This window comes from Hyla sarda, chromosome 3 (genome assembly GCF_029499605.1).
Source record: "Hyla sarda isolate aHylSar1 chromosome 3, aHylSar1.hap1, whole genome shotgun sequence".
Lineage (NCBI taxonomy): Eukaryota > Metazoa > Chordata > Amphibia > Anura > Hylidae > Hyla > Hyla sarda.
In genome coordinates this window covers 32,274,013-32,301,363 of record NC_079191.1, presented here as the reverse complement: position 1 = coordinate 32,301,363, position 27,351 = coordinate 32,274,013, and the positions used below count along the sequence as shown (strand labels likewise).

The following is a 27,351-nucleotide window of genomic DNA, read 5'->3' as shown; positions in this document are numbered from 1 at the left end:
TACCCAATGCTGACTCCTTTTATGGACGATTCATTGTCTCAATGTGTTATCAGGATGCAATTCACAACCAGTGTGTGGACAAATTCAAGGGGTTGTTAGGCAAAAGAAGCAACCTGTGTATGTTCTCAAAAAGTATAATAATGCAACTTACTAATATAATGTTATTATCTAAACTGCACAGATCTTCTATCAGCTAAGCTGTCTCCATTGCAGCTGTAACATCACATCACACTCTCTGAATGCAGTCTACTCCCCCCTCCCCTCCTGTCTACTCAGGGGGAGACCATTGATATGAAAAGGGGAGCCCATATTACTGTTAATTATATTTAAATCAGAAGGAAGCCTTGCTCAGTCGCAGTAGTTTCTCTCAGACTCACTGCCATCTCATCTGAGAAAAGCTTACTTCTGTCTTAAAATCTAGTGAGCAGTAATAGGACCTATCCTCTTCACATCAATGGTTCCTTCCTGAGCAGACAGGAGGGGAAGGGGGATTAGACTGCATTTAGACAGTGTAACGTGATGTCACAGCTGCAATGTTTGTTGACCTAATGTTAGTACAGTCAACACATTGGCAGTGGAGAAGATGACATAGACACGCCATCATTGGAAAACAGTCAACATTGAGGAGCAATGAAGATGGTTCATGACTAAGTATCTGCCGAGAGTCCAACATCTCTGATAATCTGGCATTTCGCCTATCTGTGGTTTTTAAAGCATACGGCGGACTATCTCCCGGTACATCTGTATTTCAGGTTGCTATTTTAAGTCCTGTATTTCCTGACTTCCCTGCAGAAATCCATCGCTTTCTTGTCTGTAGCTTGAATAACTTCAAACAGCATTATTGGGATCTTACTTTTTTATTATTTTTTTTTCATCCTGAGCGTCTCCATTCTTCAGGACTGACAGGACGCCGGAGATACAGATACAACTGGAAGGCTGACAGAAAACGTGTCTGCCTGTATCTAAGCCTGAATATGCCATTTTCTTGTAGCCCGAGGGGAAATCTCATTTTCTTTCCTAGGCAATTATAGGCCTCAAAGACTGAAACTAGGTATATGTCTCTTTAATCTCTGCAGAAATTTATGTTCTCGCTTTCGACCGCTGATGTCCTGGGCTCCGCAGCCTTCTAATATAAAATACTGCCAGGAATCTGAAACACAAAAAAAATGACAAAAGCGGCAGAATATGGCTCCAAGACTGTTATTTCTCTGACGCCGAGGTTACATAGACTGTCTGTTTATGATACGGGAGATACCGCGTCTATTCCAAGGCAGAGTAATGACGCTATACCTGGGCTTTGTACTGTAAAAGGAAGAATAGGAATGTTCTGCTCTGTACAAATCTGGCCTTAATCTTTTTTGTAGCACAGGTTGAAGATAAATGCTGATCACAAGGGGAAATATCATTATCTATATAAAGTCTGCTGCAAAAGTATTCAACCCCTCAAAGAGTGAGTAGATTTTTCTCCAATTCAAATGAGACGCAGATTACAGAGAATATTCTTATTTTTTTTTTTTTAAACCAAAAACATTATTTGTTAGCTAGTTAGAAACTGAAAAGGGGTACTCCACCAAAAAACACGTTATCCCCTATTCAAAACAGCAGCTTGGAGCTTCCATGTCTATGAGAGGGGGCTTGACGGCCAGTACGTAGCTGTCACGCCTCCTCCCATAGACAGGGGACGTGGCGGCTGGGGTGCCGTACCAGAGATCGCGGCAGGCCCCCCCCCCCGCGATCGGACATCGTATCCTCTATCTTTTAGATAGGGGAGAAGATGTTTTTTCAACGAGTACCCCTTTAAAAAAGCACTATAGGTTTTTTGAAAAAACAAATTTGCCCATATCATGCACACTCACCAGCACTAGTCCTACAGCGCTATTTGTTTCATTCCAGCACAGCTGCATCCATGTGTATTATTACCATTATAGAGTCATTAGTCTGACCCACAGAAAATCACAGTCAAAGAAAGTGGTCAGTCCACAGTAGCTAATACAGGTAAGCACAGGGCATACACAAGAACCTCTGCATTGTTCTAGAATAATAACCTATGCTGCACTATATAAGAAAAAAAATTCAAGTTTGCACAAAAAAGCATATTGTGTTAAAACCTTATTTAATAGGGTATAGTGAATCAATTCAGTGTAAATCAAATTCTTGCCAAACACGTGTGGGATTCAGATGATTTTCCCTACTTAGTGTGGACTAGATGTTACAATTTAGCCGATTCACCGAAGCAGTGACTCTACACCATTGGGTAATACAGGGGTCAGTACTGGGTCAACTTCTTTTCAATATCTTTATCAATGACCTTGTAGAGGGAATTACAGAGTAGAATTTCTATATTTGCAGATTGCACTTAATTGAATAAGGTGATCATCACAGAGGATGATAACATAATATTACAGAGGGATCTGGGGAAGCTGGAGGTTTGGGCACAGTCATGGTAAATTAAGTTTAATGTGGATAAATGTAAGGTTATGTACTTGGGCCATAAAAACACAATGTAGAATTATGTGCTAAATAATAAAAGGTAATTATGTAAAACTATTACAGAAAACGACTTTTGGGTACTGGTGGACAGTAAATGCCCCTGCCTCCTACTGGAGGGGCGTTCGTGATGTTGGCGGACTCCTCCCCACCCTCCCTCTTTTTTCTTTTCTTCATTCATCCATTACAGGGTATGCCCACTAAAGGCGTGCCCTCCGTCGCAGTCATTGGGTACAAATATGACCGGTATGTTCAGTTTAAATGTCCTACATAACAGGTAGGTATGTACCGTTGTATTCACAAGCACGAATGTGAAGCCCCGAACACAAGTAACGTTACTGATCTGATTAAATTTAGTATAATACATACACAGCTTTTTGTACAACTTTAGACTCAGGAGAAACAGAATCTAGTCACTGTCACTTTAAAGGGGTACTCCACTCCTAGACATTTTATCCTCTATCCAAAGGATCGGGGATAAGATGTTTAATCGTGGGGGTCCCGCCGCTGGGACCACCGCTGGCTGCGGCACCAGAGGCTTGTGACATCATGGCCACGCCCCCTCAATGCAAGTCAATGGGAGGGGGCATGATGTCATGAGGCGGGCGTGGCTGTGACACCAGTGTCACATTGCTAGTCATTAGGCACGGAGGAAAGTTTGCTCCGTGCACAGGATGACTGGGGTGCAGCAGCAGAGATCGCGGGGGGTCCCAGCAGCGGGGCCCCTGCAATCAGACATCTTATCCCCTATCCTTTGGATAGGGGTTAAGATGTGTAGGGGCAGAGTAACCCTTTAAGTAAGACTTCTTATGAAGATTACACTATTGCAGACATATTAAAGGGGTATACTGCTGGAAAACATATATTTAACTGGTGCCAGAAAGTTAAACAGATTTGTAAATCACTTCTATTTAAAAATCTTAAAGGAGTACCCTGGTGCAGAGAACTCCTGCTCCATCCTGCCCGGGCTGCAAAAAAAATGAAAATAAACCCTCTCTCACCTTCCTGGGTTCCCACGAAGCGCCACTACAGCTGATCGGTCCTCCGGTCCATCTTCTTCATACTTCCGTGTGAGCGAAGCGTCACATGGCCGGCCGCTACAATGTTCTGCCATGGCCCATAATAGGCTGAGCTCCATGTGACGCTTCGTTCACATGGAAGTATGAAGAAGATGGACCGGAGGACCGATCAGCTGTAGTGGCGCTCCGCGGGAACCCAGGAAGGTAACAGATGTTTTTTTTTCATTTTTTTTGCAGCCCGGGCAGGACGGAGCAGGAGTATTCTGCACCAGAGTACTCCTTTAACTCTACAGTGCTTATCAGCTGCTGTATGCTCCACAGGAAGTTATGTAGTTCTTTTCTGTCCGACCACAGTGCTCTTTGCTGAGACCTCTTTCCATATCAGGAACTGTCCAGAGTAGGAGCAAATCCCCATAGCAAACCTATCCTGCTCTGGATAGTTCCTCACATGGACAGAGGTGTCAGCAGAGAGCACTGTGGTCAAATAGAAAAAGAAATGAAAAAAGAAATTAACTTCCTCTGGAGCATATGGCAGCTGATAAGTACTGGAAGGATTAAGATTTTTAAATAGTAGCAATTTACCAATCTGTTTACATTTCTGGCACCAAGTGATTTAAAAAAACAAACAAACAAAAAAAAAACATTTTGCACCGGAGTACCTCTTTAATTCAGCGCTTTGGCACATGAATGGGAAGATTTAAAGAAACTACCCGAACAAGGATCTAACAGAGGTGACCATGGAAAATGCAGATACGCAGACTGTAGAACTCCACTCCACTTACTTTTGTTGCAAACTCTGACACAATACTCACAAGTGTCTCCAGGTGACGTTCCCCTGACTAAACAGGTGGGCACTGGTCTGACCAGAGGGAAATACAGGATCCAGTGTGAAGAAGACAAAGGTCCTTGTACAACTTAATCTTGCAAACCCCTTGATGAAAAAGCTAAAGACTGTGGCAATAACCTTGGCTTATTCATTGGCATCAGTGCCTACATTGTGTCCTCATCTCTGGTATCTTGCCTCCATGATCATCATATGAAGTGGTTGTAGTCGTCACATAAGTGGAGTCAACACACTGGCAGTGTTGAAGTTGACATAAATGCACCATCATTGGGAAATAGTCTACATAGAGGAGCAATGAAGATGGGGCATCCAATGAAATGTTGCAGCACGCCAAGGGATTAGACATCAATTAGCCCCTTCCTGACCTATGATGTACCTATACGTCATGGGTCGGGTCTACGTCATAACCAGCAGAGCCCCACTGCTATCAGCAGCTGACATCTGCCAGTAATGACGGACAGTGCAGCATTTAAACATTAAATGTTGGTAATCGCTGGGGTCTAGGGCACCCATCTTCACCTCTGCGATATAATCGCTGGCTGCAGATGGGTTGCAGGAGAAGAACAGGGCTTGCATTGAGGGGGTGGAGCATGACGTCACATGGGGCGGAGACTAGACGTCACAACGCTCCGGCCCCGTGATCGGTAGTAATCATACCCGTAGCGAGTACGCTCCGAGGACTGATTATAACGGGGTGCGGCGTGCAAGATCACGGGGGTCCGCAGCGGCGGGACCCCCGCGATCAGGCATCTTATCCCCTATCCTTTGGATAGGGGATAAGATTTCTAAGCGCTGGAGTACCCCTTAAATGCAACTTTGTCAGTGAAAAAATAATGGGTCTTAAAATGTGAGGAACAAAACATTGTGAGACAAAAAAGAAAAAAGTCGTGAAAGGGTTCATGTGATATAATTTTTTTTCACTTATTTTTTCGTGCACGGCACATGTTTAATTAGTGTTTTCATAAAGTACAACATAGACCAGGTCCGAACTCCTAAGATCTATCTTTTTGTTTTCTTCTTCATATTCCACGTCAATAACCGTCTCCTCTAAAACATCCGTGACAATATCCGTAACATTATTCTTCAAAGTAACACGGCACCTCGGCTCTGACCTTTGCTACCGAATCCGAGATTTTCACTTAGATTTTGAGGTTCCTGGAGTCTTATTTTTATCTTCTTTCCCACATGAGGACGATCTTCAAAGGGTCCAAAATTAGACACAAGAAAATCTCTGAAAATTCTTTGCAGGGTCCTTGTAAGAAGAAATTGGAAGCATTTCATCATATTCTGCTCTTCCAAATATTAGCATTTAATGAGATACACATTTCCTTCATTTATTTTGAGTTTTCTCCAAGGTCGGCAAATACCAGAAACTCCAGTGTTATCGTAGGATAGGGATGTTATTGGTTTGTTTTCTTTTCATTCTTTCTGTTTTGATTTGGAGTTTTTTGGAAATCCGTCTGTTTTTGAACTGAAGGAGCCCCACTAATAAGATGGGACTCTGGGAGGAGGTAGAACAATCGTACAATATGTCTACAGATCTTCCAGAGATAGACAGCTGTTTTTCAAACAGGATATTAAAGGAGCCAGATTCCCAAGAACAACGGGATTTCATTCATGAATGTTTTACAGAAAGAATTTTGCTGGCTCACAGGGAACTGCGCTATGGTTCTCAGTGGGTTCGGTGGACGAGAGGAGTCAGAGATGTCACAATATTGTCTTCATTACTATCCCAGTGAGAACATGATCTCTGTAGTAAAGTCATTGCGAGAGGTCCGTTGTTTAAAAAGACAATCCGGACCTTAGATTTTTTGGATGTTCTAACCATGAGCTAATATGTATTCAGATTGGTAACATTATTGGTCTGAATGTAAAAGATTGAGGGGCTTGGGTCCTGCTTGACAATGTCCATACGAGATGGTAAAAACATGGCTTTGAGACATTCAGTGCTGAAGAAAGCCACACACTGAATCATATCTGGAAATGCTGCTGTGCATTATTTTGTGTATATCTATCTAACTATCTATCTATCAATCACATATCTATCTCATATCTATCTATCTATCTATCTCATATCTATCTATCTCATATCTATCTATCTATCTATCTCATATCTATCTATCTATCTCATATCTATCTATCTGTCTATCTATCTTATATCTATCTCATATCTATCTATCTATCTCATATCTATCTATTTATTCATCTATCTCATATCTATCTATCTCATATCTATCTATCTCATATCTATCTATCTCATATCTATCTATCTATCTCATATCTATCTATCTATCTCATATCTATCTATCATCTATCTCATATCTATCTCATATCTAACTATCTATCTCATATCTATCTATCTCATATCTATCTATCTCATATCTAACTATCTATCTCATATCTAACTATCTATCTCATATCTATCTATCTATCTATCTCATATCTATCTATCTAACTATCTCCATAGGCGTGCGCAACCTATTGCATTAGGGTGTGCACCCTAAAGCACAAACTCACTCCGCACACGCATGTGTGTGTATGTGTATGTGTGTGTGTGTGTATATATATATATATATATATATATATACATACATATACACACACACTCCTGCTTGCATAGTGTAGGAGGATTGGGCCAGTTTTAGGCTTAGAGTGGCCCTGGGCAAAATCAGAAGTGGGGTCCCAAAAGTCGTAATAGTGCACTAATCAGATTAGCACATTTTTGGTCACTTCAAATACCATAAAAAATATCTAAAAAGCAAAAAAATTAAAATGGTACCGATAAAAACTACAAATCACAGCGCTAAAACTGACCCTCATACATCCCCATATACAGAAAAATAAAAGTGCTATAGGGATCAGAATAGTACAATTTTATATTTTTGTATTCACATTAGGTTGGCAGCATAGTTCCCCCACATTAGGTTGGCAGTATAAATCTCCCACATTAGGATGGAAATATATTTCCCCCACATTAGGTTGGCAGTATAGTTCCCCCACATTAAGTGCAGTATAGTTCCCCCACATTAGGTGCAGTATAGTTCCCCCACATTAAGTGCAGTATAGTTCCCCCACATTAGGTTAGTAGTACAGTTCCCCCACATTAGGTGCAGTACAGTTCTCCCACATTAGGTTGGCAGTATAGTTCCCCCACATTAGGTTGGCAGTATAGTTCCCCCACATTAGGTGCAGTATAGTTCCCCCACATTAGGTTAGTAGTACAGTTCCCCCACATTAGGTGCAGTACAGTTCCCCCACATTAGGTGCAGTACAGTTCCCCCACATTAGGTGCAGTACAGTTCCCCCACATTAGGTGCAGTATAGTTCCTCCACATTAGGTGCAGTATAGTTCCCCCACATTAGGTGCAGTATAGTTCCCCCACATTAGGTGCAATATAGTTCCCCCACATTAGGTGCAGTACAGTTTCCCTACATTAGGTGCAATATAGTTCCCCCACATTAGGTGCAGTATAGTTCCCCCACATTAGGTGCAGTACAGTTCCCCCACATTAGATGCAATATAGTTCTCCCCACATTAGGTGCAATATAGTTCCCCCACATTAGGTGCAGTATAGTTCCCCCACATTAGGTTGGCAGTATAGTTCCCTCACATTAGGTACAGTATAGTTCCCCCAAATTAGGTTGGCAGTATAGTTCCCCCACATTAGGTACAGTATAGTTCCTCCACATTAGGTTGGCAATATAGTTCCCCCACATTAGGTACAGTATAGTTATAATTGTAGGGAGGAGGACAAGTCTAGAATTTACCATGAGGCTTACTGGACTAATTCTACCGCTGATCTTATATTTGCCAAGGGGTTCAATGGGCGGAGCCAAAGGGTTGTCAAAATTAGGTTTTGCCTAGAGTGTCAAAAATCCATGCACCAGCCCTCACTAGACCTCCCACTTGTGTGTATGTTTGCTGGTGTTTATAGGGAGGCATTTGATGTGGATTTGAAAAAAAAAATTGTAAGTTGAATGGTAAAACTCATGTTTTTCTTTACTTGGCAAACAGAAGAACACTTTTACTATAAGATGGGGGCACAGAGGGGGGAATATTCCAAATAGAATTTTTTTTTTTGCACCAGATTGGTTGAAAATGTGATGCGGCACCCAGCAAGCTTGGAGCAGCGTGCACGTTGTAGTTTTGGGTCTGCAGCTGACCCAAAACTAGGACTCCCAGCATGTTACACCATAATCTAAATTGTACTCCTATATAGTGCAAGATGTGTGGAGTTGTAGTTTTGGTCATCATAGATTGTATCAGGGCATGCTGGGAATTGTAGTTGGTAACTGCACCTCCCAGCATTTCATTCCTTCAAGGAATGCAATGCTGGGATTTGCAGTTACCAACTTCAATTCCCAGCATGCCCTGATACAATATATGGTGACCAAAACTACAACTCCAATTATGCTGCACTTTACTATAATATAGGTTATATGGTGCTACATGCTGGGGGGAGCTGTAGTTTTGGGTCAGCTGCAGAGATATAGGCTGGAATCTGGATCACGGAAATTTCTTGATCCAGATTCCAGCCTATATCTCTGCAGCTGAACCGAAACTACAGCTCCCCCCAGCATGTAGCACCATATAACCTATACTATAGTGCAACATAATGGGAGTTGTAATTTTGGGTCAGCTGCAAAACATAAGCTGTATCAGGGCATGCTGGGCATTACAGATAGTAACTGCAACTCCCAGCATGCCCTGATACAATCTTGGTCTGCTCTGCAGCTGTCCCAAAATTAATGCATTGCTTCCCCAGGACTCAGGAGTATAGTGCAACATAATGGGAGTTGTAGTTTTGGGTCAGCTGCAAAAGCATAGACTGTATCAGGCTGATGCAGCCTATGGTTTTGTCGCCGACCCAAAACTAATTTTGGGACAGCTTCAGAGCAGACCGAGATTGTATCAGGGCATGCTGGGAGTTGCAGTTAATACTAACTGTAATGCCCAGCATACCCTGACCACACCACACATGCCCAGGCTCACAGCTCAGGACTACATTCCCATCATGTATGATTGTGATTTTCTATTATATGTAGCCTACATATAATAGACAATCACACATGATGGGGATGTAGTCCTGAGTTGTGAGCCTACATATAATAGACAGTCACAATCATACATGATGGGGATGTAGTCCTGAGCTGTGAGCCCACATAATGTAGGCTCACAGTTCAGGACTACATCCCCATCATGTATGGCAGCAGGCCAGCAGCCACTTACCGGCACTTGCTGCTGCTGCAGGCCTCTCTCTCCTTAGCCGCCCTCTCCAGCAGCCCAGACTCCAGAGCTGGGGGCACTCTCCTGTGCGGGCTCTCCAGAAACAGTGCGCGCGTGCGTCATGACGTCATGTGCAGCCGTGCGCACTGACGCCTGACCCATCAGCCCTCGCGCTCTTAAAGCGGCCCCGGGTGGCATGTAAGGTCAGTCAGTGTAGGGATAATGTGTGTAGTAGCGGTTGCGGCGCCGAGCGGGGGGTGGTGGGGGGAGTGGTGTGTGGGTGGGGGGTCGGGCTGGTGATGTCGGCGATGTCCAGTGGGGCTGGGGTTTAGTAGTGAGAGAAAAAAAAAAAAGTCCTGTAGCAGCGGGCCGCGGCCGCGGTGATTAGGGTGTGCCTGTGCACACCCAGCACACCCCGTGCGCACGCCTATGTCTATCTCATATCTATCTATCTATCTAGACAAAGAATAAGTCAGCCAGCACTTTAGTTGATACCAAACTATTATATGGACCTGGCCTACAGGTGCACGCTACTAGGCTAGATATACAGCAACAGAAGAATACAGCAGCACACTGCAAGCACAAGGATATAGGTGAAACATGAACATGCAGATAAAACATGGAGAGCTATACAGCTATGGTGTAATAGATGCAAATGTGAAACTATGAAATAGTGAGGCACTTAGCTCGCAAATTTGTCTCCGCCGGCGGTCAAATAGCTTGGACCGTCCCACCGCGATAAGGTGGCCTCATTGGGACGGACCCTACACTGTGTATATGCCTCTGTGTGAACAGTTCAGTAAGCATGGCAGGGTCTGGAACATCCAAGACACCTTATATACACCTGATAGAGGTGGGTGGGGTGCAAGGCCAACATGGAGGTAGCCACTCCCCCGTATGTGCAATACAGACTGTATATCTAGCCTAGTAGCGTGCACCTGTAGGCCAGGTCCATATAATAGTTTGGTATCAACTAAAGTGCTGGCTGACTTATTCTTTGTCTGTATTGCACATACCGGGGGAGTGGCTACCTCCATGTTGGCCTTGCACCCCACCCACCTCTATCAGGTGTGTATATAAGGTGTCTTGGATGTTCCAGATCCTGCCATGCTTACTGAACTGTTCACACAGAGGCATATACACAGTGTAGGGTCCATCCCAAGGAGGCTACCTTATCCCGGTGGGACGGTCCAAGCTATTTGACCGCCGGCGGAGACAAATTTGCGAGCTAAGTGCCTCACTATCTCATAGTTTCACATTTGCATCTATTACACCATAGCTGTATAGCTCTCCATGTTTTAACTGCATTTTCATGTTTCACCTATATCCTTGTGCTGGCAATGTGCTGCTGCATTCTTCTGTTGCTGTATATCTATCTCATATCTATTATCTATCTCATATCTATTATCTATCTCATATCTATTATCTATCTCATATCTATCTCATATCTATCTATCTATCTATCATCTCTATCTCATATCTGTTATGATTTGGCAGGCTGGAGGTGGATCCTCTGTGTCAGCGAGGGATTGGCGTGGACCGTACCGGTGGACCGGTTCTAAGTTGCTACTGGTATTCACCAGAGTCTGCCGCTAAGCGGGATGGTCTTGCAGCAGCGGTAGCAACCAGGTCGTATCCACCGGTAACGGCTCAACCTCGCTGACTGCTGAGATAAGCATGGTACGAGGGATAAGGCAAGAGCAAGGTCGGACGTAGCAGAAGGTCAGGGCAGGCAGCAAGGATCATAGTCAGGGGCAACAGCAGGAGGTCTGGAACACAGGCTTTGGACATACAAGGAAAGGCTTTCTCTGGCACAAGGCAACAAGATCCGGCAAGGAAGTGCAGGGGAAGTGAGGTTATATGAGCAGGGAGCAGGTGGAGGCTAATTAGGCTGATTGGGCCAGGCACCAATCATTGGTGCACTGGCCCTTTAAATCTTAGAGAGCTGGCACGTGCGCGCCCTAGAGAGCGGAGCCGCGCGCGCCAGAACGTGACAGCCATGGACCGGGACAGGTAAGTGGCTTGGGATGCGATTCGCGAGCGGGCTCGTCCCGCTATGCGAATCGCATCCCCGTCGTCAGTGTCAGTGCAGCGCTCCCGGTCAGCGGGTCTGACCGGGGCGCTGCAGAGAGGAGAACACCGCGAGCGCTCCGGGGAGGTGCAGGGACCCGGAGCGCTCGGCGTAACAATATCTATGTCATATCTACCTACTGTATCTATCTATCTCATATCTATATATCTATCTATCTCATATCTATCTATCTCATATCTATCTATCTCATATCTATCTACCTACTGTATCTATTTATCTCATATCTATCTATCTATCTATCTCTCTATCTCTCTATCTCTCTATCTCTCTATCTCATATCTATCTATCTATCTCATATCTATCTATCTCATATCTATCTATCTATCTCATATCTATCTATTTATCTATCTATCTATCTATCTATCTCCTATCTATCTATCTCATATCTATCTATCTTTCTATCTATCTATCCATCCAAAAAACACAGCACTCCAAAAAAATCCAAAGAAAATTGTGTATTTATTCTATAATGTCAAGTCAGCAAGCAACCTTTCTTATCTCTACGGAGCCATTTTTAAGCTTAAGTGACACACAGTCTTAGGGGGTTTAAATACCCAACTCAGTTTTGGATGGATATCTAGGAAAAACCTTGATCCGTTTTTTTGAAGGCTGGCACCCGCTACATCATAACTTGGTTTGATAGTGCTGCATATTTTGTTTCTATATCTATCTATCTATATATCTATCTATCTATCTCATATCTATCTATCTACCTACCTCATATCTATCTATCTACTTAACTCATTTCTATCTATCTATCTCACATCTATCTATTTATCTATCTATCTATTCATCTCATATCTATGTCATATCTATCTATATATCTCATATCTATCTATCTATCTATCTATCTATCTCATATCTATCTATATATCTATCTATCTATCTATCCCATAGTAGTTGTTTTGAGCCTTCACTGCCCAGTTATGATGGAATATGAGGGTAGGGGCTGCGTTATGTAACTAAACATGTCACTATTCTGGAGTTTGCAACCACTGGGTGCCAAGCAGGGACGTAGCTATAGAGGGCACTGAGGTAACAGGCTCTGGTGCCTAAGGGGGCCTCAATCACACCTGCCCCATAAGAGACCAGTGTTATAATTGGCACATGGGACCCTATTGCAGATTTTGGGCCCAGAAGCTACAAGCCATGCTTCTGGTGACAGGTGCGGTGTAACCATATTTGCCGTCACCCGGGCCTCCTAAGTACAGACACAACCATTGTATCTTCTTCACATTAAACCAAACAAATTCCTATACAAACTCACATTGGAAAAATGTTCTCGGAAAGACTCTAGAAGGACATAATAATGGTTTGTAATTCACTGACACAAAAAGCTTTCATTCACTAACACCTCCCGGATATTTATATGATCTCTGCATTTAGAAAGAAAAAAAAAGTGGAAAAAAAGAAAAAACTACAAAACAGAAAAAAAAATTCTGTTGATCCATCTTCATAAATAGACAAAAGAAAACAATCCCGCAGCACTATCTAAAACAAATGGGGGATTGCTTCTGACGCAGCTCCACGCTGAGGCTCCAATCCCTGTGACATGTGACATAGAGAAAAGGTCACGTTGCCCGCATCGGCCCTGCCAGAGTCAAGTTAATTAATGCTTTGTGTTTTTTCTAATTCAAATGGATGGAGCTCCGGGCGAAGGGCTATTTGGAAATGCAGAACAATCCAACTTAGCACAGCCTGACAGATTGCGTGCTTCTTCATGCCCAGGGACAAAGAAGACGCTTTCACTAAAGTCAGAAGTCTGGAGGTTCCGGAATTATCATTATTATCATGATTATCTTTATTTACTACTTCTAGGCGACTTTGCTATTCATCTGTCTCTTTCTATCATGATATAGATAGTGATACAGTGCCTGTGAAAATTATTCACGCCTCCTATATGGACTATTGTATGATTTATCGTGAGAGGGATTTAATTGCATGAGTCTATAATGTCACCGTAAAAACAAATCTCTATGACAATTAATAAATGTATCCTAAACGAACCGCAAAACTATTCACACGCCCGATCTCTGGACAGATTTATAGCTGGGCATTATTCTTTCCATTATTTTAAGCTGCCATGAGAATTATTGCTATGGAATATATATATATATATATATATATGTATATATATATATATATATATATATATATATTTTTTTTTTTTATTTTAAATACTCACCTGCAGCTGATCCCCCCCCTGCCAATGTGGTGCCAATCCCCCTGACATTGTGGTGCTGATTCCCCTGCCATTGTGGTGCCGATCCCCCTACCATTGTGGTGCCGATCCCCTTGCCAGTGTGGTGCCGATCCCCCCTGCCGGTATGGTGTTAATCCCCTGCCAGTGTGGTGCCGATCCCCCTGCCATTGTGGTGCCGATCCCCCTGTCATTGTGGTGCCGATCCCCCCTGCCGGTATGGTGTTAATCCCCGGCCATTGTGGTGCTTATCCCCTTGCCAGTGTGGTGCCGATCCCCCCATGCCGGTATGGTGTTAATCCCCTGCCATTGTGGTGCCGATCCCCCTACCATTGTGGTGCCGATCCCCTTGCCAGTGTGGTGCCGATCCCCCCTGCCGGTATGGTGTTAATCCCCTGCCAGTGTGGTGCTGATCCCCCTGCCATTGTGGTGCCGATCCCCCCTGCCGGTATGGTGTTAATCCCCTGCCATTGTGGTGCCGATCCCCCTACCATTGTGGTGCCGATCCCCTTGCCAGTGTGGTGCTGATCCCCCTGCCATTGTGGTGCCGATCCCCCTGCCACTGTGGTGCCGATCCCCCCTGCCGTTATGGTGTTAATCCCCTGACAATGTGGTGCTGATCCCTCTCCCAGTATGATGCGGATCCCTACTGCTCAATGCTTTTGGTCTCATTACACAGGACATGTCCGCTCAGCCAATCATTGGGTAGGTCACTGCGGTGGACAGTGATTGGTTGAGAGGGTATTTCCTGTGTGTCAAGAGGAAAACAGGAAGCAATGACTAATGGGCACTGGCAGGGAAGCAGAGCAGGTGACTACTTTTTATTTTTTAATTCTACCCTGAGCATAATTAAATATAATAATTATCCAGAAAACTCCTTTAAACCCTTTATGGTTCTCTGACAAATAAGCCACCACCAGAGCTGTCTGCTTACTTATCCTTACTCAATAGGGAACATATAAACGTTTGGCCTGGCCACATTTTCATTTACAGGGGAAGGTTGGGAAAGTTCAGCCAACAGCAATGGAAAGTGTATGGCCACCTTAAAAGTCATTAGACTTAAGCCAATGTTCACTTTGTGCAGTCCTTTAGTTGGAAGAGCCACCAGACCATTTGTCCAGCCATCACAGGTTGTCCTAGAGACTCTAAAAACTCATCCTGATCATCTACAATCCATGAGAGAAACTTGTAGTGAGATGAGACACCTTCACCACAGGAGGAATTAAAGGGGCACTTCGCCCCTAGACGTCTTATCCCCTATCAAAAGGATAGGGGATAAGATGTCTTATCGCGGGGGTCCTGCTGCTGGGGAACCCCGCAATCTCGGCTGCGGTTCATGGAGCGAACTTTGCTCTCTGCCGGATGACTGGCGATGCGGGGCGAATATTCATATTTCCCACAGAGAGATGTGATTGGCCAGATGGTTCCAGCCAATCAAACTCTCTGTGGGAAATATGAATATATATATATATAAACGACAGTGCAGAGGACCATAGAAGAGCGGCGTGCCGCATCTATACATTATACAGGAGGATCACAGCTGCTGTCAGGAGTGACATCTGCTGTGATCTGTCTATTAATCCAGGTACTACAGCTCCCAGCATAGAGCAGAGTGTGCTCCATTTTGGGAGCTGTAGTACCTGCAGTTAAGGACAGATCACAGTGGGTCATCCCTTCATCCCTGAGATGTGGAGTGGCTTTCTCCTGCGCTCGCATCTCTGCTCTGTACTCCGGCCGGCCACTCACCATTCATATTTCCCTCAGAGAGCGGTGATTGGCTGCCACCATCCGGCCAATCCCCACTCTGGGTGGAAAATATGAATGAGGGATGCTCTATTCCCATCACTGGCCGGCCGGAGTATAGTGCAGACATGTGAGCGCTGTATAGAGCCGCTCCGCATCTCTGCTATATTATGGACGATCGCATCGGTTGTCAGGGGCGATCTGTCTATTAGTACAGGAACTACTACTCCCATACTACCTAAAAAATATTTTTTTTAAAAAGGGGAAAAAAAGTGAAAAAACCACACACACACTACATTTTTATTATTCTTAGCTACATTTTTAGTGCCCTGCCCGCACACATAAATTCATCCCTGTTTAAAAAATAATTAAAATGTTGTTATAAAAAATAAACATTTCGTTAAATAAATTTTTTTCCATCACTACGGCATCTTTTTTTTTTGGTACCCCAAATTTTTTTTAAAGAACGCCAAAGGGGCCAATACGCCAGAAAAAACATCAGAAGCAAGAAATTGCACTGGCGTTTTTTTCACACTCAAACAATGCAGGAAAAAGAAAACAAGTGGAAACTTAGCCTTTTTGGCTAGGAAGTGTTTTTCCTGGTCCACCTGGTGCTTTTTGTCCTTAAATGAGTTTAAGTATTTTGTAATTTTATTGTCTAATATTTTTGTTGAACAGATTTACAAGTAAAATTTCATGGGTACAGCCAGCTTTGTGCCATAATGCATATTTTGTGCCAAGGTTCTACAGATCACTGTGGAAACTCCAATCTGAAAAGGGCTATGTATTTAATTATTTTTTCTAGTGATGAGAGCCAGATACAATTGAACTTTTTTTACTGTTTCAAAATATTTTTCCGATTTTTTATTTTTGTAATTATTTTCTGTACATTATTATGGGGGCTGCTGTCTTGCCTGAGCTGTTTCAACAGCATTTAGAGATTTGCTTTACAGCAGGACCCATGAACATATGCAACAATAGACAGAAGCTGTCCCATTCAGAAAAAAGGGATGTTGATGACCTGTTCAGAGGTCATTCTACAGGGAGGGGGAGGCTGAGCTGTGAGCAACAGCTATGGTGTGTATGTCAGTTATCTATAAACTGTAAATATTTGTATTGCTTGTACACTAACAATAGTTGAGCCTATTTGTTTAGAACTCTGTGTGCTTAACTGTTTATCTTTAACATGCATGGGCCGTATTCCACCACTAAATGAAGTAGCCGTCCCGCCCCCTCCCATAGATGTGAGGGGAGAGGGCGTGGTATCAAGAGGGGTGTGGCTTGACATCACATCTCCTGCCCCCGGAAACCCAGCATTCTAAACATACGGTTTAGAATGCCAGGTGCTGCATGGAGATTGTGGGAGGTCCCAGCGGCGGACCCTCCTTTGGATAGGGGATAAGATGTTTAGGGGCGGAGTACCCCTTTAAGTCTGAGGAAGAGGCACCCTGAATGCCCTGAAATGTGTTACTAAATGGACCAATAAAAACCTTGATGGTTTGCACCATGTAGAAGTGTTTTTTCTACCGGGAAGGTATCTGTTCTAGTAGTATAATCGAGGTTTGGGGTAGCGGTTCTCGATACTCAGCTACATCCTCCTTGGTGTGCAAGTGCACAACTCTTCTGCGCCTTATTGAGGATTTATATATGGCGCTAAAGTTGTCGCCTGTTCACATTTCTGCTTTAGTAAATACTTCTGTTATCCATTATCCAAAAATTCTGTAAGTATCTGTTTAAACCTCTGTGCGGTTCCTCTGTTATCCCTCGTGGAAATGTATACCGACTTACTGTATTAAGCCACACCCGATAGTGTTGCCTCTGCTTAAAGGGGTACTCCATTGCCCCAGCGTTCTGAACATTTTGTTCCGAATGCTTGGAGTGGGCGGCAGGGGTCGTGACATCACTCCACGTCTCCCCCCCACAATGAAAGTCTATGGGAGGGGGCGTGGCGGCAGCCACGCCCCCTCCCATAGACTTTCATTGAGGGGGCGGGGCGTGACATGACATTCTAAACAAACGCCGGGTGCTGCACAGAGATCCAGCGGCGGGACTCCCGCGATCAGACATCTTATCCACTATCCTTTGGATAGGGGATAAGATGTCTAGGGGCGGAGTACCTCTTTAATGACCTTGTAGCCATCGGTGGTAGGATGGCACCGCTCCTTTCCATGGACAGACCATTGTTCTATAACAAAAGAGCAGAAATAAGGCAATTTTCCCTGTTATTATTGCATTGAACCGGGCTGATGTCCCGCGCGCCCCTTCAGTCTCCATAGCTTTGCATGAAACTGTCCGTATTTCAACTCCAAAGGCTTCGCGTCCTGTGACCCGTGTGAAACGTCTTTAGATATATTCGGATAAAGCCTTAACGTGACAGAAGATATTGTTTACTGCTAAACAAACATCCAGGACAGAGAGCGGCGAGCGCAGACAATGGAGCTCTATAAGTAACAATGACACCCAACACTCGCTGGTGGCAATGGCAACACTGATTCCGAGCCGCGGATCACAAAGAGATTGTCTATTTGAATATTCCAGCCGGGCTGCCGGGACGAGGCTTCTCCGCTGATTCATTCTGATCAATAGGCTTTGTCTTTTGAATAACATTGAGACTTTCGCACAAACCTATTGACTGTAACTGCACTTGACAAACATTGTTCCTTCCCTGACAAAGACAAGAGACTCAATAAGGAGAATTCAGAGTAGAGGAGATCGAGGGAAAAGTTCTGCAGGCCTTGATACACGTTCCTCACCATATTCATAGTGATATTGCTACCATCATAGAAGAGGTCAAAGGGGTACTCCGGTGGAAAACTATTTTAAAAATAAATAAATAAATTTTATGAACTGGTGCCAGAAAGTTAAACAGATTTGTAAATTACTTCAATCTTAATCCTTTCATTACTTATTAGCAGCTGTATGCTACAGAGGAAATTATTTTCTTTTTGAATTAATTTTTTTCTCGTCCACAGTGCTCTCTTCTGACACCTAATGCCCATATCAGGAACTGTCCAGTGCAGCATAGGTTTGCTATGGGGATTTTCTCCTGCTCTGGACAGTTCCTTATACGGGCATCAGGTGTCAGCAGAGAGAACTGTGGACAAAACAAAAAAGACATTCAAAAAGAAAAGAATTTCCTCTATAGCATACAGCTGCTTATAAGTTCTATTTTTTATTAGAAGCTATTTTAAATCTGTTTAACTTTCTGGCACCAATTGATTTAAAAAAAAAATTGTTTTCCACCGGAGTACCCCTTTAAAGGGGTACTCCCCTAGAAAACATTTATTTTTTTATCAACTGGTGCCAGAAAGATCTGTAAATTACTTCTTAACCCTTCCAGTAACTTATCAGCTTCCGTATGCACCACAGGAAGTTCTTTTCTTTTTTTAATTTCCTTTCTGTCTGACCACAATGCTCTCTGCTGACACCTCTGTCCATTTTAGCAGGAGAGATTTGCTATGGGGATTTGCTCCTGCTCTGGACAGTTCCTGACATGGACAGAGGTGTCAGCAGAGAGCACTGAGGTCAGACAGAAAATAAATTCAAAAATAACTTTCTCTGGAGCATACAGCAGCTAAAAAGTAATAAAAGGGTTAAAATGTTTTAATAGAAGTAATTTACAGATCTGTTTAACTTTCAGGCACCAGTTGATTTAAAAAAAAATATATATATATGTTTTCAGTGGGGTATTCCATGAAAAAAAATTACTTCATATCAACTGGCTCCAGAAAGTTAAACAAATTTGCAAATTACTTCTATTAAAAACTCTTAATCCTACCAGTACTAATCAGCTGCTGAAGTAAAGCTGTTCTTTTCTGTCTGACCACAGTGCTCTCTGCTGACACCTCTGTCCGTCTCAGAAACTGTTCAGAGCAGGAGAAGTTTTGCTATGGGGATTTGTTGTTACTCTGGACAGTTCATGAGACAGACAGAGGTGTTAGCAGAGAACACTGTGTTCAGACAGAAAAGAACAACTCAACTTCAGCAGCTGATGAGTACTGGTAGGATTATGATTTTTTAATAGAAGTGATTTACAAATCTACATAGTATGTAGAAGCATAAATTAATGTCCGGCACAGCACTGGCAAACAAGGGTTATATATTGAAGTGGTAGGAGTGCAGTGAGACCAACAAGGGTGCTAATACGGGGTGGAGGTAAGAAAGGCACAAATCGCTGTGGTATCAGAACAGTAGAAGAAAACTGCACTCATCCGTAAGCTGTGCACCAAGACTTTATTCCGTGAGGACCATGAACATGAACACAAGAAGCAGGAAACCAGCAGGAACGCCAAGGGCACACACACGTGTAGTTACAGCTGTTTCAAGGGACTCAGACTGTCTGACGAAGCGGGCTGAGTCCCGTGAAACAGCTGTAACTACACAAATGCAGCAAGAAATGCAATGTGTGAACACAGCCTCAGGAAAGGTGTATGACTACTGTATATATGTATAGAGAGAGTAGCAGTATGCAGAAGGAGCTGGGAGGGGAGGTGTATAACTTCTATATATCCTTATCCCATAGAGATAGCAGCAGCAGTATACAGATAGAGCTGGAGGGAGAGGAGGTGTATAGCTATTGTATATCCTGATCCCATAGGGAAAGCAGCAGCAGTATACAGATAGAGCTGAAGTGGAGGTGTAAATCTAGTATATATCCTGATCCCATAGAGACAGCAGAAGCCACAGCAGCAGTATACAGATGGAGCTGGAGGGTAGCTGTATAACTACTATATATTGTAGTTTTGCAACAGCTGGAGGCACCCTGGTTGGGATACATTGTATTAGAGGATTGTTTTATCAGAGACGTCTGACGGACTCTCTGCAGTGATCAGCTGACTACCACATGTCTGGATTCCGGTACCCCCCCCCCCTAATATGGCCTATGGACAGGGGAGTTCCACACTTATTTTTTATCCTCTGAATGTAATATAATAGAGAACATTGTATTTGTGATGTTTTACCTATGCCTCGTGCACAATACAATTTACGGATCTCGTAGGTCATCTTGACCACCACCTGGACCAACTTAGAGGAACAGCGGTGGCTGAAGGGATATCCTATATGATCTCTGAGACATCTGCATTCCAAGATCTAATGAGAATAAGATGGTGAAAGAATAACTTACATTCCTTCTAGGATTCGGACTTCTCCATCTGCGTGGGTTAATATTTGTGGTCAGGTTTGTCAGTCTAGGAAGGCGTTCCAAATCGGGGTATTGAGCGGTAAACCGAATATCTACAGCTTATAAAAGAGGAGCCACCCTACAAGATGAGTCAGGGTGCATGCACACCACGTTTTTGCTATACAGTTCCCGTATACAGTTTCAAGTTAAAAACCGTATGGAACCGTATAGAAAACCGTATGCATTGACTTAGCATTGTAAACCGTATGTCAAACGCATCATCCGGTTTCATCCGTTTAGCACCCTATACGGTATTGTCCGTTTTTTTTACCTGTACCCAAAACCGTAGTCTACCATCTTTTTTGGTCTGGGTGAAAAACTGTATTAAACCGTATACATTTTTTTTTTTTTAACATGGAAGTCAATGGGAACCTTACAGAACCGTGTGTGCTTACGGTTCCTTCCGATTTTCACCATACGGTTTTTTACTTTGCACAGTTTTTATTCTTGGAATTTCAGTCAAGCAAGTGAAACTTTATTCAAAATGGAGTGAAAAGTAAATGTTTTTTTCTTAAAAAAAATGGATGCAATTGGACATAATTTTCCAAACCATATACGGTTTTCAACTGTATATGGGTTGAAATTTGTACATACGTTTTGATACAGTTCAGTCCGGTTTTGAGGAATCCGTTTTTCATAAAAAAACTGATAGGAGAACTGTATTGCAAAAACGTGGTGTACATGCACCCTGAGTAGGATGATTCACATATATGTATGTACTGTAGATATCTGGAAATATCTGGAAATTCCGTACGTGAGAGTTGGACATCTTGTAGCACACTTAGGCTAGGTTCACACTGCGGAATCTCCGGGCAGAAAGTTTCCACCCGGACATTCCGAGTGTGGCCAGCGCCCACTGAATCAGTCGGCGCTAGGACCGTGCGGACACTGCAGTCTCCAATGGACTGCAATGTATTCCGTGAGTATTTCTGCCTGAAGAAAGAGCAATGCCATTCTTCAGGCAGAAATTTCCAAGCGGATTTTCCATTCACAAATTCCGCTTCACAAATTCTAAAGTGTGAATTTGTGAACGGAAACCCATTCAATACACTATACATTTTAGCAAGCAGAATTTCTGCCTGCAATTTCAAAGCGGAATTGCAGACAGAAATTTCGTAGTGTGAACCTAGCCTAAGGGAATATTCCCGCTTGCAGAATTTGAGGCGGAATTCCACATGCGGAAATTCTGCTGTGTGAATAGACCCTTTCAGGGGGTACTCCATATATTTTTTTTTTAATCACCTAGTGCCAAAAAGTTAAACAGATTAGTAAATTACTTCTATTTAGAAATCTTAATCCTTCCAGTACTTGTCAGCTGCTGTATGCTCTAGAGGAAGTTGTGTAGTTCTTTCCAGTCTGACCACAGTGCTCTTTGCTGACACCTCTGTCCATGTCAGAAATTAGTGTTGAGCATGCAATTTTTTATCGATAATATCGGCACTTCGCGATTTCGCGAATATTTTGAATATAGTGCTATATATTTGTAATGAGGAATACAGTGATCCCTCAACATACGATGGTAATTGGTTCCAAATTAACCATCGTTGGGTACCAAAAAAAAAATGCCAAAGGGGCCAAAAATTCAATTTCCACACAAATGAAGAAACGTCAGGAAAAACATTGAATGCAGGAAATTGCACTGGCGTTTTTTCAGGTGTCTTTTATTGCGTTTTTTTTTTTTTTTTTTCAAACCAGAAGGCGCAGGACAAAAAAACAAGTAGAAACTTAGTCTTAAAAATGAAAGAAGCAAACTGATCTTTGCCTCTGCACAGGTTTTGATAAATCTCCCCATTATATTTATATTTACCCTTAAATGGTCACTGTCAGATACAAAAACTTTTGATATGTTGTAAAGCATGTATAACCAATAGGTTATGCAATTGCTTTCATTAGAAATTTTTCAGTATTTCATATGGAAAAAGCCAGTCAAACAACTGCCCCCCCACCTGCTTGGACACATACTAGTCCTGCTGTGTCCATGTGTCATCACCTATGTCATGGACACACTTCCTTGATTGACAGCTGTGAGCGCAGGGCTCAGAGCTGGAGGAAAAATCCTCCCACTGTCAGCTTGTGTCCCGCTACTGTCAGTGAGGACAAGCTGGGAGTTGTAGTTTTGCTAATGCTAGGGGAGATGTGAGCAGACAGCATACTGAGGGAGGGGGCGGAGACCTGCACAGTGAGGCCACGCCTCCTCCCTTTGAGAGGAATTCAGACTAGTGAGCTAAATTAAAAGTGTAATAAAAAAACAAATAAAGATGCTAGACAAATAAAAATTAGATGTATCTGGTCAGGATTAGGTACTGAGTGATCTATTAAAAAAAAAGTTTTTTTGTTGGATCTGACGGGTACGCTTTAAGAGACTGGGGCTGACCTAAGATGGTTGCACCCTTCCATGGACCCCGTAGCAGCTATGGATTTTACCTATATGGTATATAGGCCACATGCCTCAAAGCTAAGGTCTACTGTCTATCACAGGCTTACCCTTGTGTGGTGGACCACCAGTGTATGGAGGGACCACGGGTGTTGTGGTGTGAGTGGTGGGATCAGATTGTATTTACCCTGGGGCTGGATGGAATTAACCCCTAGTGTTCATGATGCCAGTGTGGTTTTCAGGTTCCGGAACACCACACGCCCGGAATCTCCGCTATCCCAATTGCTAGAAGTGAAATGAGAGTCCACAACCAGTTATGGTCAAATGGAGGCTTTACTGAGTATGTGACAGATGGAATTATCTTCACAGCTAAGGCCAGAATTCCCAGAGAGGTACCAGAGAGCTTGCTGGACCAATATACTTGTAGTTAACTTGACTTGAGATTGGATTTGACTTGACTATGTGCAGGACTTGACTAGTTTCAGTGACAGCAGACACAGACTTGAGACTTACTGGGATGACTGTAGCTTTTTGGGTCTTCCAGATGCTGATCACTTGCACTGAGATCTCTGGTGGTTGCTGTGCTCAACAAAGACTTGATGCTTTCAGCAGCAGAGCTGGTAGCAAAGAGACAGAATTGTAATGGCCGCCCCTTTATATAGTGGGGGGCTAGACTAAAGCCTATTGGTCAAGCTGCAGGTCATAGGTTAAGCTGTTGTGATAACAAATCATGTGACTGCATAACATAACATGTGACAGCTTACACAGGTCCTTGAGACCTCCCACAGGTCCTCTATGCTACCTATACATAGGGATCCTGTCTAGGCATTAAAGTGATATACACAACATTATGGAACAACAGGGGGAGACCTGGAGGGGAGCCCCCAGGTCACTGAGGGGCTCAACCTGACAGGGCCTAAGGGTAATAAAGGACCATGTCCTGTACTGGGACATCACACTTGCAAACAGGAAATTATGTAACCCCTGTCTACTAAGTGTATGTACCATTCCCTTCAAACATGTTTTTATTAAAGTTAAATAGATATTACATCATTATATCTATGCAACAATTTTTCAAATTTTAAAAAGCAGTAAAGAAATCAAACAGAAGAAACTCAGGTATAGAATGCACTGCAGGCTCCAAGTCCACACGTTCTGAGTATCCGTACTCCGATGCTCCTGTAGTAGGGTAATCAGTTTTTCTTGATTCCCATTGAACCTCATTGACATTTCCTATATATCTAGCTAGCGCTCTCCAATAATTCATCTGTCAGCGGAGCGCACAATGCCTCCATTGTATAGAGTTCACCTTTTATTTGTGGCCCCTATGAGATGACCCTGTGACTGGCAATGAGCGATGCTCCCACGAGAGGACACAACATGTGATTTCTCAGTGACCAAGAAAAAAAAAAATACGCCGGGATCACTAGAAATTTGTCACGGTTATAACACTGGCTCTTACTGATTCAACCCAGAGACGTCTTATGACTCGCACATGACTTCCAAATATCTGACTTTATTAAGCTTTGGACTCTCTCTGATCTACTATATGAGGTTTTGTTTCCTTCCTAATTCCCAGCAAAGTCTGCAGTTATTGGAAGGAAATCGCGGTTTTAATTTTCAAAAGAAAAAAAAATTAATTGCTTAAAACAATCGACCCCAAAGGCCTGAGAAATCTGCCTGACAATTTGCATTAACTGCTGCACATTTTGCTATGAGCAGACACACTGCTCTTCCCCACTATAGCCCTGTGTTTGCAGCTTGGTTTGGGGGTGGGCTCGCGCGTCACAGTCACATGGCAAACTTGGCCCGCCTTCAAACCTTATTGCCCACACAGGGCTGCGGCGGAGAAGCCAAGCGCTATGTGTAACCCTACCCTTAGTCACACTATTGTTTAGAGAAGATAGATGAAGCTCACAGCTCAGCCTACCACTCCCTGTAGAATGACCTCTTCAAAAGTCACAAAGCATGCCCAGACACATTTCCTATTTATGTAAATGGGAAAGCTCCTGTATATTTATGCCATGGGGCCTGCTGTAAAGAATATAACTACCGTATTTTTCGCCGTATAAGACGCACTTTTTCTTCCCAAAAACTGGGGGGGGGGGGGAAAGTTGGTGCATCTTATACGGCGAATACACACACCTATCGGGTCGGTCCCTGCGGCCATCAGCGACCGGGACTCTCGGCCAATACAGGACATCACCGATCGCGGTGATGCCCTGTATTAACACTTCAGACACGATGATCAAAGCTGACCGCCGCATCTGAAGCGTAAGTGACACTAACCCGGCTGCTCAGTCGAGCTGTTCGGACAGCTTACAGGACACCGGGAGGGACCTTAGCTGCCTCCTCGGTGTCTGCTCCATGCCGGGATCCCCTGCATGGCCGGCGCTCTCCTTCGACGTCACCACGTCGTCGCGCACGCCGTCCCGTCATTCCATAGAAGCGGCGTGCGTAGCGACGTGATGACGGCGACTGAGAGCGTGGATCCCGGGGAAGAAGTGTCTGGAGCATCGGGGACACCACGGGGACGTGGCGACAGCGATGGAGCGACATCCAGGGCAGCGGTGACGGATCCGGAGCGGCGGGGACACGTGAGTATTACCTCCTACCAGTGGTCTTCAACCTACGGATGTCCAGATGTTGCAAAACTACAACTCCCAGCATGCCCGGACAGCCAACGGCTGTCCGGGCATGCTGGGAGTTGTAGTTTTGCAACATCTGGAGATCCGCAGGTTGAAGATCCCTGTTGGGTTCAGAATCTTTTTTTTCTAGATTTTGCACCATAAAAATTGGGTGTGTCTTATATGCCGGTGCGTCCTATAGGGTGAAAAATACAGTAAATGCTATTTAAACAGCTTAGGCAAGATGGCTGCCACCATTATAATTATAATAATAATAATTATGTCCTAAAAATAAAATAAAAAATGGGCAATCATGTTTCAACGTCTGTCTCTAATCAGAGAAAAAATCCAGGTAACACAATAAAGGGTTGGAGGGTTGACTTGAGGCATTTTGGCCCCAATGTAAAATCCATAAGATCCCCCTACCATGTGTCCATATAGCTAGACATGTCCATGTTATGAGATTTAGAAGCCTCTGGAATACAGAATTGTCAGAATAATTGTTATGCTTTCAGCTATGTATGAAGCTTTTTGTACTGTTGTGCTTATATTCTATATATATATATATATATATATATATATATATATATATATATATATATATATATGCATACACAGTATATATGTGTGTGTGTTTTTCATAGGTTAGATTTATAGGCCCAGAAGTTTTTCTGGGCTCTGCTGACCAATTCTATTAGCTACAAAGGTTCTTTGACATAGATCCCATTACAATAAGTGACCTTCTGCTGGGACCAAGAGCGATCAGCTATAATCTATGGGGTAATCTATGGGGTAATTTGGCAGCAAATGTTCAGTTTCTCTACAGCGCCGTCACAGGAAATATGAAGCGTTGCACCATGTCTGTTTAAAACAATGGGTTGTCTAAATAGTGCAGAACAGGACACGTGAGGGGCACTCCTTGTAACCTCTCTTCAATGGCGCAGCAATAGGTGTCTCAACAGGCCCCATACTGGATCCTCTATTTAATTGTACAGTGACCCCCCGACTTATGATGGCCCCGACATATGATCATTTCAACATATGATGGCCTCTCAGAGCCCATCGTATGTTGAAGGCAGCATCGACATATGATGCTGCTGTGTGTCGGGGCCATCGTACAAACAGCTATCTGACAGCGCTGACAACTTCAGCAACTGACAGATAGTTGTTTAATGATCCCCGTGTGCCCCGTTCTGCCTCCTGTTCCTCCCATGCTGTCCTGCTAACTCACACAGGCTTCCACTGCGAGCTCCGTGTAAGCCCCGCCCCCCAGTGCCGCCATAGCCAATAGCCTGCAGCATCTTGCTGCAGGCATCCAATGAGCTGCTGGCTGCCCTCCCCTTCCTTTCCTATAGAGCTGTAGTCGGCAGGATGGAAATGGAGGACATTCTGTCCCCCCTGAAGGTATTTAAAGAACTGTACAGTACTGTATGCGATGTCACACATCACATACAATACATATACACACTATACACCCCATACATCAATGTTTCCCTATCAGTGTGCCTCCAGCTTTTGCAAAACTATAACTCCCAGCATGCCCAGACAGTCAATGG

The 27,351-nt window shown here is 43.6% G+C and overlaps 1 protein-coding gene across 5 annotated transcripts in view; it reads left to right on the top strand.

Moving 5' to 3' along the window:
- The window catches only part of PKHD1 (PKHD1 ciliary IPT domain containing fibrocystin/polyductin), a 707,308-nt gene that overhangs the window by 484,811 nt on the left and 195,146 nt on the right, over positions 1 to 27,351 (top strand). The gene's annotated exons all lie outside the window — the stretch shown is intronic.